We start from the raw sequence: 16,118 nt of genomic DNA on the forward strand, positions 1-16,118 counted from the left end.
ACAAAGGAGAAACCGTTTAACAGCCATCAAGGAAAATCTCCGGACCGATCAATATGCGAACCGAGTCGCGATGACAATGTAAAAGACATTAAAAGACATTATCGGCCAGGAAGGCCAGTTAAGTTATCACCGGCTCCCGTTACAAGACAAAGCGCCCCTGCAGAGATTTCTGCCCGCCAAAATTAATACAAAGATAGGACTATGATTTGGTGGGAGATAAGACTGTCCCAAAAGAGTATAACTATGGATTGAAAGTCCATCAAAGACACTCGGAAAGACAGCTTCTTCTACAAGGAACATTCGGAGGAAACACGATCGACGTTATCGGAGTGATCGACGGAACGAACGGACGAACGAAGGACGGACGGTGCCAGGATCGGCGCCTCTTCCACCTCAGTAGACTCAGAATCGATGAAGACGTTTTGTCTTTTTAAAGACGCTTCGGACAGACAATTTCGGTGAAAAGACAACGTGGTCGGTGTTCAGCCAGACAAGGCTCGGCCACGACGAGAAGACGACAAGGGTGGCCCGGGTACTGGGGTCGGGAGATCATCGACGACCCAGGCCGAAGGAGAAGAAACCCTCTGGAAAACCGACGATCCAGGCCGGAGAAAAGGACATTCCGGGCCTGACACTTCCGTGTCTCAACATCCCATCTGGTTGTTGGTCTGCTCCATGAACCAAAATCGACAACAGACTTAGGGATCTTCAACCTTGACGAGCGCTCATCGAGGCTGTGTCTACCCCACCGCCTCGAGAGAGAGAGAGAGAGAGAATATCGACTGCGCCAGAAGTTTCCAAATCCACGTGATGACGGAAAGCGGTGCCAAAAGGCTGCGAACCCCCTTTTTCGCGATTTTGAGAGCGGTGAGCAGGATCCCAAGTTCCCCAGGTCGAAACTTAGTTTAGGTATAGGGGAGGGAGTTAAGGGTAATCGTAATGTGTTTTCCCTTTTACGATGTGCCGTGTGTTCCCCATTTCCATAGAGTCAAGTTCATACATTTGTGCATGATTGTAGTTACTTTAATCTGTGCCTATGACATGTATTTTGTAGTGCTTCAAACTGTTTAAAAATAAAAGCATCCATTTCGTGCTATTCAACCTGGTCTATTGAGTCCTTTCTCTGCACTACTGTTCTCTGAATCTAAGTCCAAGATCTAGAACCGTAGGGGGAGTGGGTCGAACCACTCAAGGGTAATTATTGCACGAAGCCTGGCAGGAGACCAGAACGAGCAAGAGAATCCCCCTACAGTCTCTGTGCCCTCCGAATGTGATGGAGAAGGACGACGTCCCCATTCGTTGCAGCCCCCATAGTATCTAGGCAATCAAAGTTATGAAGGTCGAAAACCAAAGTACCTGCAAAGTTATGGTCAGAAGCCAAAACTACCTCAGACAGCGTTGACTCAATGCAGAAGTCTCTCTTCCTCTCTTTGTCTCTCTCAAAATCTCTGTCTCTCTCTCAGAATGAGTGGTGCAAAAAAGGCTACCACACAAAAGCCAGGAAGAGGCCCCCTTTAAATAGTGCCCCCCACCCCCCCAGCCCCTCAGCGACTGGGAAGCGTTCCAATCTACCTGTCGCTGGTTGCGCCAGGCGGAAAGGAGGGGGGCGCCACTCAATTTCCGTCCCGGGGCGTCACAAGGGCGTTGCACTCTCGAATTATGTCAAGATCTGTGTGCGCAGGAGATCGGGCGGTATTGTTTAGCGCCACCGCAAAATGTACGGTCAATTTCACGAGAGGCGCAGATATCGCCGTGCCCGGGCGCTAATTGCGTTGCACCCCCATTAGCGCCCTCTTAAGGCGCTAACGGGAGGTGCAAACCAGCTGAATTTTCCCCCTATTGTGTTTAATCAGAGTTTAAGACGGAATATAACACACTAGTTATACAACAAAAACATACGACCGTGATAAGCAGCTGGTACCGGACCCCTTCACCATCTCTGTGAAAACGCTCCCTAGATCTTTCTTTTATTCTCTTTTTATGGATGGGCCTAAAGTAGGATATGGACAGGGTGATCTGACCTGTAAGGGTTCTTCCTAAACCAAGGTGCCCAATGGCACATCCAGTTCTTTGACTCAACTTCGAGATGAAGATCCTCCCTCCAGGAGGGGTCTTCACAATCATTACACATGCTTTATTGTTTATACGTTTTGCAGGCCTACCCATCGGAATTTCTCTTATCTCCCTTGTCCCTATCCTCCCTAGTTTGGAGTCAGACAAGCCATTCTCGGCCATCAGATGTTCGTAACTGCTTGTTATCCGTTATTTATGTTCATGCTGTTCATGCAACTATTATACCATGGAATGAATCATTAAATTCCCAAAGATATCTTCTATTCTATGTCGTTATACTTAATTAACTTACACATTTTAAAGCAGTTTTGTTAAACAAAGTCAAAATCCTAACTTAGCCTTATACTATGGTTATTAGTAATAATGGAAGAAATATAGACGTTGGGCCTCGGTTGGCCAAATCAAAGGTACCATCAACAACCTTTCTAGCACATAAACAGCAGACAGCTAGTCTGGAAACATGGTGCAGGATGTTAGAACATCCGCAGGGAACCAAAACATAAGCAGATTCTAAGCATCTATCCAGTTATTCTAATACTAGTCGGAAGAGATCTTTTGTCTCAAGTTCTAATACAATTATCTAAGCACAGTATTATTTGCATAACCCCATATATTTTGAATACCCTAATTTCTAACAAACTCCTCACCTTGAGAGGGAGTAAACTTTATTTCGACCTCTCACTTTCAATTTTGCATACATTGTGCCAGCTCTAAATTGTTAGTTCAATGGTTAGATAAGAACATAAGAACATAAGAAATAGGAGCAGGAATAGGCCACTTGGCCCCTCGAGCCTGCTCCGCCATTCAATAAGACCGTGGCCGATCTAGGGCTCAAAGCCATTTCCCAGCCCGCACCCCATAACCCTTCACTCCCTTATCTAGCAAAAATTTGTCTATCTCCACTTTAAATATATTTAATGACCCAACCTCCACAGTTCTCTGGGGCAGAGAATTCCACAAAGTTCCTCCTCATCTCAGTTCTAAAAGGGCGATCCCTTTATTCTGAGACTGTGCCCCCGAGTTCTAGATTTCCTCATCAGCATCTACCCTGTCGAGCCCCCTCAGTATCTTACATGTTTCGATAAGATCACCTCTCATTCTTCTAAATTCCAATGAGTATAGGCCCAGCCTGCTCAACCTTTCCTCATAAGTCAAACCCCTCATCTCTGGAATTAACCTAGTGAATCATCTCTGAACTGCCTCCAATGCAAGTATATTCTTCCTTAAATAAGGAGACCAAAACTGTACGCAGTACTCAAGGTGTGGTCTCACCAATACCCTGTACAGTTGTAGCAGGACGTCCCTGCTTCTATACTCCAACCCCCTTGAAATAAAGGCAAACATTCCATTTGCCTTTTTGATTACTTGCTGTACCTGCATGCTAACTTTTTGTGTTTCATGCACAAGGACCCCCAGGTCCCTCTGAACTGCAGCATTTTGTAACCTCTCTCCATTTAAATAATAGTTTGCTTTTTTATTTTTCCGGCCAAAGTGGATAACCTCGCACTTTCCCACGTTATACTCCATCTGCCAAATGTTTGCCCACTCACCTAGCCTGTCTATATCCCTTTGCAGATTCTTTGAGTCCTCTGCACAACTTGCTTTCCCACTCATCTTTGTATCATCCACAAACTTGGCTACATACACTTGATCCCTTCACCCAAGTCATTACTGTAGATTGTAAATAGTTGGGGTCCCAGCACCGATCCTTGTGGCACCCCACTAGTTACCGTTTGCCAACCAGAAAATGACCCATTTATCCCGAATCTCTGCTTTCTGTTAGTTAGCCAATTCTCTATCCATGCTAATATATTACCCACAACTCCATGAGCTCTTATCTTATGCAGTAACCTTTTATGTGGCACCTTATCGAATGCCTTCTGGAAATCCAAATACACCACATCCACTGGCTCACCCTTGTCCACCCTGCTTGTTACATCCTCAAAGAATTGCCGCAAATTTGCTAAACATGATTTCCCTTTCCTAAAACCATGCTGACTCTGTTTGACTGCATTATAATTTTCTAAATGCCCTGCTACTGCTTCCTTAATGAAGGACTCCAGCATTTTCTCAACAACAGATGTTAGGCTAATTGGTCTATAGTTTCCTGCTTTCTGTCTCCCTCCTTTCTTAAATAGGGGTGTTACATTAATGGTTTTCCAATCCGCTGGGACCTCTCCAGAGTCCAGGAAATTTTGGTATATTGCAACAAATGTATCCACTATCTCTGCAGCCACTTCTTTTAAGACCCTGGGATGCAGGCCATCTGGTCCAGGGGACTTGTCGCCTTTTAGTCCCATTATTTTACAGAGTAATATTTCCTTAGTGATAGTGATTGTGTTTAGTTCCCCACTCCCTGTGGCCCCTTGATTATCCATTATTGGGATGTTGTTAGTGTCTTCTACAGTGAAGACAGATACAAAATATTTGTTCAGAGTTTCTGCCATTTCCCCATTCCCCATTATTAATTCCCCAGTCTCATCCTCTAAGGGATCAATGTTTACTTTAGCTACCCTCTTCTTTTTATATACCTGTAGAAGCTCTTACTATCTGTTTTAATGTTTCTTGCCAGCTTACTGTTATAATTCATCTTCTCTCTCTTTATTATTTTTTTAGTCATCCTTTGTTGGTTTTTAAAAATGTCCCAATCCTCTGATCTCCCACCAGTCTTGGCAACATTGTATGCCTTCATTTTCAATTTGATACCATCCTTTACTTCCTTAGTTCACCACGGATGGTGCTCCCTTCTCTTAAAATATTTCTTTCGCACTGGAATATATTTTTGTTGAGAGTTATGAAATATCTCCTTAAATGTCCGCAACTGCATTTCAAATTTCTTACCCTTTAATTTGTTTTTCCAGTCCACTTTAGCCAGTTCTGCCCTCATGCCATTATAATTGCCTTTGTTTAAGATCAGGACACTGGTTTGGGATACAACTTTCTCACCCTCCAACTAAATTTGAAATTCAACCATGCTATGATCACTCTTTCCTAGAGGATCCTTTACTATGAGATCATTTATTAATTCTATCTCATTACATAGTACCAGATCCAAGATAGCCTGCTCCCTGGTTGGTTCCATTACATACTGTTCTAGGAAACCATCCCGGATGCACTCTATGAACTCCTCCTCCAGGCTACCCTGGCCAATTTGATTTGTCCAATCAATATGGAGATTAAAATCACCCATGATTATTACCGTATCTTTTTTACAGGCCACCATTATTTGTTGATTTATACTCTGTCCAACAGTATTGCTACTGTTCGGGGGCCTGTAGACTACGCCCACCAGAGACTTTTTCCTCTTATTTTATCTCCACCCAAACCGATTCTACATCTTGATCTTCTGAGCCAATATCACTTCTCACCACTGCACTGATACCATCTTTTACCAACAAAGCCAGCCCACCTCCCTTTCCTTTCTTCCTATCCTTCCAAATTATCATATACCCTGGAATATTCAGTTCCCAGCCCTGGTTGCCTTGCAACCACGTCTCTGTAAAGGCGATCAGATCATACCCGTTTGTATCTATTTGTGCCGTCAACTCATTTATCTTGTTACGAATGCTGCGTGCATTCAGATATAGAGCTTTTAAATTTGTCTTTTTACCATTTGTCCTTGTTTTGGCCTTTTTTTCTGTTACACTCTTATTTTTAAACATTCTGTCCCTTCCTGTCACACCCTGTTTATTATTTCCACCATCTCTATCCTGCTCTATTGCTTTCTCAATTCTCATTGACTTTTTAAATTCCCGCTCACCTGGATCCTCCCCCCCCACTATTTAGTTTAAAGCCCTCTCTACTGCCCTAGTTATTCGATTCACCAGGACTCTAGCCCCAGCATGGTTCAAGTGAAGCCCGTCCAAAGGGAACAGCTCCCTCTTATCCCAGTACTGGTACCAGTGCCCCACAAATCGAAGCCCATTTCTCCCACACCAGTCTTTGAGCCACTCGTTCATTTCTCTGGAGCGTTAGATGTTTCAAAAAGCAAGACATTATAATAAGGGCGATTAAGACCAGACACTGGGCAATCACTGGGTCTGCTGATATCATTCGTGCCCAGGGATGCTGGTTGACATTATAGGCTTCTCCCCACCATTCGTGCTCCCCTAATTTACTTAAGCTTTCTCAACTTGGGCGTTAGTTAGTAGGAAGACTCAGGAATGAAGATTTCCCCCTTTCTTACAGTCCACTCCTTTGAGGGGGAGGAGCAACCTTCGACCCCTTACTCAAATTCAATTCACTGTTCCGACGTTCCAATTCTGCCCCACCTGGGATATCCTCTGTTTCTTCTATCTTTCCTGATCTTACCCCGTCTGGGGTCTCCTCTACATTGCTTCGGATCTTCTCTTTCGGTGTGCTCAATTAATTTGTTGGTGCTGGTTAGTCATAGGCATGAGTGCACAATTGGCTTATGCGCAGACAAGAAAACAGACATTATAAAAAAAGCTACAGTTTAACATCTAATCAACAAATCATGGACTTAAAAGATTCTCCACATCTCTCTTTTACTCGTATCCATCTTGTGGATAATTCTTACTAAACTTGATTCTCCCTAGCCTCAATTGTCCCCATCCAAATTCCATGTAACTCCTCGCTTCAACTTAAATTTCACTCCCTCTAACAGGTAGCAGTGTGTTTAACTCTTTTCTGATTGTTTCATTAATTAGATAGTTTCTCAATGGAGTATGTGTCAATGCTTTAAAAGTTGTCTCACTCTCCTGAGCCACATTAACCATTTCATGTCTTGCTGCTGTCAAGTAACTGAGCGTGTCTGAGACCCGTTCTTCAGTGCAGATTTACCATGCACCATGCATTTCTGGATGGTAATTGCTCCATCTGTAACGAATCACATTTGCACACTCACACCGGTATCTCAATATCATGCCGCACGTGTCATCCGATACAAGCCAATCTCGGGCTTTCAGGTGATCTTATCAAAAGATTGTCTGGAGATCTTTGCTCATCTTCCTCTGCATGGTCCCGATGTTTCGGGTAGCGGCCGGAATATCAAATTCGGTTTTCTAAAAAAGTTCATTATAGGCAAGGGCATAAATGTCACCAAGAGAAAGCTATCAATTTACTATTCTTAACTACACTTTCCTGACTTTCACTAGAAAGTTATGAACATCACATTTGGTAGTGCAATTTTCCTGTTTCTATCTGCATTGTAAGTGGGGCAATCCCATTAATTACCATTCCTATCTCATTCCTGAGCACTGGAGGAACTTTATTGTCCAGTGCAATATTAAAGAATGTTCCCACTTGGTCTTAGTTATTAACACATTTTTAAAAGTTCTTTATAACCCACCATATTATGCCTGAGTCCATTTTATCAGTTTGTACTCGCTGGAGTTTAGAAGAATGAGAGGGGATCTCATTGAAACTTATAAAATTCTAACAGGACTAGACAGACTAGATGCAGGAAGGATGTTCCTGATGGTTGGGGAGTCCAGAACCAGGGGTCACAGTCTAAGGGTAAGGGGTAAGCCATTTAGGACAGAGATGAGGAGGAATTTCTTCACCCAGAGAGTGGTGAACCTGTGGAATTATCTACCACAGAGGGCAGTTGAGGCCAATTCATTAAATATATTCAAGAAGGAGTTGGATATATTTCTTAAGGCTAAAGGGATCAAGGGATATGGGGAGAAAGCAGGGACAGGGTACTGAATTTGGATGATCAGCCATGATCGCATTGAATGTCGGAGCAGGCTCGAGGGGCCGAATGACCTACTCCTGCTCCTATCTTCTATGTTTCTATGAAACCATGGCAACTGTAACTTCGAGGCTGAAGTTCATCTTTTGTCTTTTGTGCATTTCATAGCAACATACATCATAGTCGAAATATATCCACAGCGGTGTCTTTAACTTGAAATGCAAATCACAAAGTTTCTCCCACTTCTAGGTACACAATCTTAAATTGAAATGAACACATTCAACACATTCGCACATTCTTAAAACTTCCAACATCCAAGGCAGGACTACAACGGGTTCAACGGCTTTCAGCTCTATGCACAGAGAATTGGGTGGAGCTAAAACAAACAGAACAGGCACTTTCTTTCAAAGACAGACTTTCAGACGAAAGGAATACTGTAACTTCTTAAACATTCATAGTCAGGAAAACTTCCACACTTTAACACAAACTGAAATTCCAGCATTCCTTTAAGGTTCCTTTCACTCAGCAAATCTTGTGTTTTATTTTCCTTGGTACTGAAGCTGGCAGCAAGCATGTACCATCAGCTTAAGTGACAGTTTTAAGTTTCTTTTTTATTCTTCGCTTTGTAAACTGTCATCTCAGCAGCTTATTCACTAATCCCCTGTTTTTTCCCTTCCTATGCTGAGTTTTCAGATGGGTTAGCATGCAGCTTAGATCATTTTCCCTCTCTATCTCTCGCTCTCTCTCTCTCTCTCTCCTGCTCTTTGTGCTTCTCCTCTCTCCTGACTTTAAGTTTATTCGCATCTCTCGCTCTCGCTAATTCAGGGTGGTTGGGGCGGAACCTACTCCAATCACTGGCCAGGGTGACCAGATTCATTCCCCAGTCTATCGGTCCCATTTCGTCTACTAGCGCCTTACATTCTGCCGGGTTCAGGCTCCTGCTTGTAGTAGTGACTCTTTCTCTAGTGGCTTGGTCGGGTTGGTCTAGTGGGGAATATGCCACAGAGGAGGTAGAGACCTTAGCATCGGTGTCCAACTCATCCTCCTCATCTGCTTGGATGGTCCAGTTGCATTAGTGATGAGACTAACTTTTCTTTCCTCTACTGGGACGTCCTGTCCTGAATAAGGGGGAGAGGGTGCGGAAGGCGGAGAGCTACCCTGACCATTGGAGCCTTTGTGGGATTGATTGTGTTTAGTCCGGTCTTCCCGGTCAATATCGGGGGTCTCCTGGTTTAGAGCGACTGAGGGCTGCCACAACAGCCGAATGCTTTCCCAATTTCCCTTGCAATTCCATGATGTTTAATTCACAGTGGGTGTGGTCAGTGCCCACCGGAAGAGGTTTTTTTTCTTGTAATTCCCTTAGGGCTCCTCTTGCGTCCTCAAGTTGTGAGGGCAGAAGTTCATTCTTAGCTTTTAAGGACTTGTTCTCAAACACCTGCCGATGCCATCGCGAAGCCAGTCGGGCCTCGGCTGCTGCTGACTCCTCTTGGCGGAGGAGGAAACAGAGAATAGCATAGAGATCCTGCCAATCTCCCACCTCTCTGTCATATTGAGCATTTTGTTCTTTTAAGAGCTTGAGTTCTTCTTCCGAACGGGTGGGCTGTATAGGCCAGTTTATTTCTGGCTGTCTTCAGCTTAATTTCCTTTCCATTCACTTGGGAAGCTAGCTCATCCATGCACTTGGAGTAACTAAATCCATCCTTTTTGGACCACTCGATAACCTCTTGGGCCCCCTGGACGCCTAATTTCTCTGGGAGACTGTTCACGAGTTTTATCTCTATAATAAGCACCCGCCATTCTCTTTTAGGTTTCAGTAACAAAACGCACCCTCTCTGTCAAGTTTTCCTACTCTATCATTGCGCCTGGTACCGTTTGATGACATTATAAACCGTGTCCGTCCATCACTCGTTTCTCCACAATAACACTTTTGCAGTCCCTTCGTGGTCGCCACTACTGGATTAGCCAATTTGTTGATGTTAGTTTATCTCTAGTCTTTCAAGTAATCAGGATCGACTGCAAACCAATATGGTGGGTGACATGAATCTTGTCATTCATGTGGAAATAACTTATGAAATAATACTGGGCGGCCTGCTGGTGGCACTGTCCAGGGAGAGTATAAATACTCAGGCATGGGCCCAGCTTGCTCAGGACATTCTTTAACAGGAACTAGTGAAGGACACAACTAGATTTCCATGTTAAAAACAGTTGATTAAAGCTTTGTTTAATACTGAGACCAAATGCCTAGTAATTTTCTTACATCAGTGGGAATATTGGCCTAGAAATTCATTGACGCCACTTTTGGGGCGCTAAAGTGGGGCGTCCGCTAAAGTTTGTGGCCGCCGCAAAATCTAGGCCACTTCTCCGACATTCATTAGCTTCGCCCTACTAGTTCGGGCGAGCGCTAAAACTGCTGTTGGACGCCTCTCTTTGGGCGCTAAGCCGGAGGTGGTGCTCGATAGCGCCGAGGCCGGGCGCAGCGCAGGTGCGGCCATCTCGTGACTGACAGCAGACACCCTGGCGCCGGCCAGCTCTTAAGGGGGAAGGGTCGACTGTGTCTGCTGCCACGCCCTGGATAGTGGAGCCCTCCAGCTAGGCCTGAACACTGCTGCTGGACCCAAATAGCGCCTGAAGACATGGAGAAGGCCCGTGAACGTGCGCAGCGCTTCTCAGAGCGTGATCTGAGTGTGCTGCTTGCTGCTGTGGAGAAGAGGCGCCATGTTTTGTACCCGGACAATGGCAAGAAGGCGACGGTCCGCGTCTACAGGAGAGCCTGGAGGCATGTCGCCAGCAAGCTGTCAGCCAACAGCGACGTCCCCAGGACCGGTGCCCAATGCCACAAAAAGTTAAATGACCTCACACGCATTGTCAGGGTGAGTACCCTTTCCAATGACCTCCTCATCCTTGTATGTGCACCTCACATTATGGGCAAAGGGACCTGAAAGCTCTAATGGCCAGCCTTCATCCAGCAGCTATGGCACAGGCATGAGCATCAATTGCACATTCTGCACTGAACACACTGGCCAAGCTATTCCACCATGGGAGGCAGTGCACAGCAGATCATGGCGACACACTGGCCAGGCTATTCCACCATGGGAGGCAGTGCACAGCAGATCATGGCGACACACTGGCCAAGCTATTCCACCATGGGAGGCAGTGCACACAAGATCACGGCGACAAACTGTACTTAGAGGCCGTCCTTTCTCTTGCAGGCCAAGCTGGCGAATAATCGCAAGAGCCGGACTGCGACCGGGGGAGGACGACCCCATATCCAGCCACTCACCGACCTGCAACATCGCGTGGAGCGCCTCATGGGTGGCGGGGTGATTGGGCCCGTTGCATGTGGAGATGCCGACCCTGTTCTGGGAAGCAATCGTAAGGACATCACCTTTTGCACCTCTCTCGTCCCACTTGCGCATCAGATCTACATCCTTTGCCACTGCCCGACCAATGCATTGAATGCCACCACTCATGCATCCCGCACTGACGCCCTCTCCTCACTCTAAAGCTACTCTTGTGCCTTCCTGCTTTCAGATGGTCAAGAGGAGGTCCCTCAACTTGCCAGTGACAGACCCTCCGAGGAGGAGCAGGAGGAGGAGCAAGAGGAAGACGGCCCATCAGGGGAACCCTCAGCCGCGGCCACCCAGGCCAATGTAGGGGACACGTCTTCCCTGGAGGGCAGCGTGGCGGAAGTGTCGAAGGGGAGGGGAGCTCCTGGGACCTGCGTGCTGCAGAAAGGCGGGAGGGGGGTGGAAGCTCGGCGGCCTTCTCCCCAGAGGGGGGATGCGTCGGAGGGGAGTCCAATTGCTGGGCCCAGTGGCCTCCAGCAACGCAGGAAGGGTCGGCCAGCTCGGCGGCCTTCTCCCCAGAGGGAGAGTCCGGCCTCCAGTCAGGAGATGCTCTTCGCCGAGGAGATGGAACGCCTCGAAGACTTGTCCGCGGACTCGGAGCGCCGGCACACGGAGCTCATGGCGGCAGTGGCACGGTTGCCTGAGTCCATCGATTCCCTCTCTCGGAGTGTGACCGAGTTCGGGCCCTTAGAGGCCACCAGTCGGACGGAATACCGGGCAGATCTTTCAGAGACTGGCCAGGTGATTAGTGGTGCCGTCCAGTCACTGGCTGCTCTGCTGCGGTCAGTGAACAGGTCAACACGGGCACTCACTGCTGCCACACTCGCTGTGTCAGCCAGGCATCACCAGGGCACCCGGCGCGCTGCAGCAGCACATCGGTCTGTCCCTCGGCAGATTGGTGCGCATGCTGCAGTGCTGGCCCGGGCGAGTGCCAGTGCCTCAGGCGACCAGCGAGCGCCTGCCATCCGCCAGCTTGCCGCCATTCCTCCAGCCGCCACTGCCACTCCCCCAGTGGAGCTGCCAGGAGCTGCTGCAGCGACTGATGCTGGCCAGCCACAGCTGCAGTAATCAACAGCCGGCCGCTCGACGCCCAGACCTCGACTAGGCCGACCCCCAAGGGCATCTGCCATCACGACATGTGCCCCTCAGGAGCCTGCCCCCAGCCTTGCAGCAGGCAATGGCCTTACTTTGAGGCGGAGCAGCAGGGCGGGCAGGGGCCACCCAAAGATGGCCAAGGCATCGCCCTAGCGGGCCAAATAGTCGAATGTGTGGCCATTTGTGTTTGTTTCTTGAGGCCGAGAATTGGATGTTTGTTTTTTGAAGGCCGATGATGTGATGTTTGTTTTGGACGAAGGCCGAGAATGACGGCCATTTTAGTTGCCCTATTTTGTTAATCCTCCCCAGGTTGTGGGAGCGAGTAATGTGTTTGAGTGTTTTTTGGGGGTTTCCTCTGTTTTTGGTTTTCATGTGGGAAGGGCCCATAGATTGTACAATAAAGCATTTTATTTATTCACATTGTCCATGTTTGATCTTTGAAGTGTTTGTTGCCTTAACTGGCTGAGGGCTTGCGGAGCGGCTGCAATCATGTTCTATCATTGGCACAAGCCATTCCCTGACAGGGGGCCTAGAAGTGACGTTCAATAAGCCAACGACGGGCGGCCCTTGGACCTTGTGCATCCCTCCTGGGCTGGTACTCCTCGTCCTCGTCGTCCTCATGCTCCTCCTGCTCCTCCTCCTGAGGTGGTGGTCCAACGTGAGGTGGCAGTGCCTGAGTCCTGCGGATAGCCAGGTTGTGCAGCATGCAGCAAACGACGACGAATTGGGAGACTCGATCCTGCGAATACTGGAGGGCTCCCCCGGAGCGGTCGAGACAGCGGAACCATTGCTTGAGCACGCCGATTGTTTGTTCTATGAGGCTCCTCGTCGCTTGATGGCTCTCGTTGTATGCCTCTTCAGCAGGGGTCGTGGGCGCGCGGAGCGGGGTCATGAGCCAGGTACACAAAGGATAGCCTTTGTCCCCGATAAGCCATCCTCTTGGGGGAGGCTGTGCCTGGAACATGTCAGCCACAGTTGTCTGTCGCAGGATAAAGGCATCGTGGCTGCTGCCTGGAAAGCGGGCATTGACAGCTAGGATGCGCTGCCTGTGGTCACACACCAGCTGTACATTGAGGGAATGGTAGCCCTTCCGGTTGCGGTAATCCTCGGCATGCTCAAGAGGTGCCCGCAAAGCCACATGCATGCAGTCAATGGCGCCCTGCACCATGGGGAAGCCCGCTATTCTTGCAAACCCCACTGCACACTGCTGCTGCTTGTCCAGGGTCATGGGGAAGGAGATGAATTGATGTCTCCTTCTGAAAAGGGCTTCGGTCACCTGGCGGATGCAGCAATGCACGGCGAACTGGGAGATGTTAGCGATGTCCCCAGTAGCGGATTGGAAGGAGCCGGAGGCATAGAAGTTGAGAGCCACCGTCACCTTCACTGCCACCGACAGAGACGTCCTGCGCATCAGCTGTGGCTGCAGATCTCTCTGAAGCAGCCGGCAGATGTCTGCAACCACCTCCCTTCGGAATCGCAGCCTCCTAACACACATCGCGGCAGACATGGTCAGATAGGAGGTCTGCTGGCGGTATACCCTGCGTGGGTAAGGCCTCAGTTGGCGACGCCTGTTGCCCCCTCTGCATCTAGCCAGGGCTGCCACTCTCTCACGGCGTCTGTAAGCCCTTCTGGCATAAGGCTGAAATTCAGCGTTGCCACCCAATGCAGCCCCCATTATATGCTGGCAAACACTGAGCTCTGAATGAAGGCAAAGATAATTGGTAAGCTCTGGCCTGAGCCAAAAATACCTGTCCAAGTGTTGGTCCAAACCAGTAAACTCTCCTCCTTGGTCTCTGTCCAAAAAACCGTTGCACAAGAGTGAATGCTGCAAAATGGCTGGCCTTTATACTGCTGGGTAAGTGCCCTTTAATTAGCGCTCCCCCCGGCCCAGCTGGCCTGTGTACCGTTCCACTTCACAGTCGCTCGGGACGCCCGGCGCACAATGGGCCGGCGCGAGTGAAGTTCCGGTTTGGGGCGCACAAAGGACGTTGCACTATTATATGACGTCATGATCTGCGCGCGCAGCAGGGCGCGCGGTAAGACTTTGCGCCGGCGCTAAGTATGTCCTGAAGTTGGGGAGAGGCGCAGATCGCGCTGCGCCCGGGCGATAAGCGCCTAGCGCTCGAGATCTACTCCCCCTAAGGCGCTAACGGCTGGCGCGCCCAACTGAATTTCTAGGCCATTGTGTTTAATCAGAGTTTAAGACGGAATATAACACACCAGTTATACAGCAAAAGCATAGGACCGTGACAAGACCCCTTCACCGTCTCTGTGAAAAAACTCCCTAGGTCTTTCTTTTATTCTCTTTTTAGGGTTGGGCCTAAAGTAGGATATGGACAGGGTGATCTGACCTGTGAAGGTTCTTCCTAAACCAAGGTGCCCAATGGCACGTCGAGGTTCGTTGTCTCAACTTCGAGATGAAGATCCTCCCTCAGGCAGGGTCTTCACCATCATTACACACGCTTTACACACTGCTCCTGGCTCAGGCTGAGGTAAGGGAATGGCTCTCAGAAGACCCTCGGTGGGTAAGGCCTCCTATTGAGAGCCCTTCTCTCACTCCTCCTCCTCCCTCTGCGAGCCGCTTGTCCTCTTCTTTGCTGCCTCTCCTCATCTCCCCGTCATGCTGCAGGCCAAGGGGGATGACAATGAGAGCCCCCATGAGTGAGAGCAAGCGGTCTCACCAGAATCCTTGAATTCAGAAGAAAGGCCTTCTCCACTTGCAGCACCACTCTCTGCCACCTCACCAACTTGAAATAACTCGATACAGCTCCAAACAATTCCACAAACTTACACAGAGCCAGTAGAAATCAAAAAGCAAGTTACCTGAAAGTTGTTGATGATCCCTTTAAATATCGCTAGTGCGGGTCCTTCCTGCTGCTGAACGCATGTTCAGCTGTGCGAGGTTAATAGAGGGCGTTAGCTCCAGCGATGACAACTAAAATGGCAGCACTGGCATCAAATCAGCGTTGCACACTGGTTGACGTCAGGATCTGCCTACTTACCATACATCTAGCGCACACTCCTAATGGCCGCCCTACCGCCCTCACCGAGATGGTGTCTGGCGCGGCCCACACCAGAATTGTGCAGGGCTGCTTGGAAGCCATTTTGAGCCCAATTCGGCACCCACTTCATTGACATCCCATCCACCACCTTAAACATTCACTCCCTCCACCACCGACGTACCGTAGCTGCAGTGTGTACTGTTAGATTCGAATTCGGAGAAACTCTAGACGGAGACGGAATTGAGAATAAAGTGAAGGTTTTATTAGTAAATAGCTAGAAAGCTTGTGCACAAGGGAGAGAGGCTGATTTCCCCAGAATCGAACCTTTCCTCTCAACGAAATACAATCTACAAGCCTTGATATACCTTTTGATAGGTAGCGCCCATTAAGTTGCAAAAGTAGGCGTACACATACAAACAGCATCACTACCGTCACTCCCTTATTGGTTGGCGTGATTGGTCACTCAATGTCAGGAGCCGCCCTGAAGTGTTCTGGCATACAGCATAACAGTTTCTAGCTTCTGTGAGCAAAGTCGCTTAATTCTTGAGATGATAAACAGTGTCCGCTTTTGGTTGCGAACAGACATTACAAAGGAAGATAAGGTGTTTGAGGCAGAGATAGAAATGGCCGACTCCCTATGAAGTTCAGTTCCCCTTATCTCTCAGAAGGCCAGCTGCATTAAACACTGCTTCTGTAACACTGATAACAACAAGGACAGAGACTAAGGGGGAGAAATTCAGTTGTTAGCGCCACCCGTTAGTGCCTTAAGAGGGCGATAAGTGGGGCGCGATGCGGCTAGCGCCCGGGCGCGGCGAGACCTGTGCCTCTCGCAAAATTGAGCGGACATTTAGCGGCGGCGCAAAACCGCAACACCCGCTCAGCTGCGCGCACAGATCCTGACGTCATTTCATGGTGCAACGCCCTTGGGGCGCCCCGAACTGGAAC

The sequence above is a fragment of the Somniosus microcephalus genome, chromosome 7 (assembly GCF_052327205.1).
Source record: "Somniosus microcephalus isolate GS21.2 chromosome 7, FLI_Smic_1.0, whole genome shotgun sequence".
Classification (NCBI taxonomy): domain Eukaryota; kingdom Metazoa; phylum Chordata; class Chondrichthyes; order Squaliformes; family Somniosidae; genus Somniosus; species Somniosus microcephalus.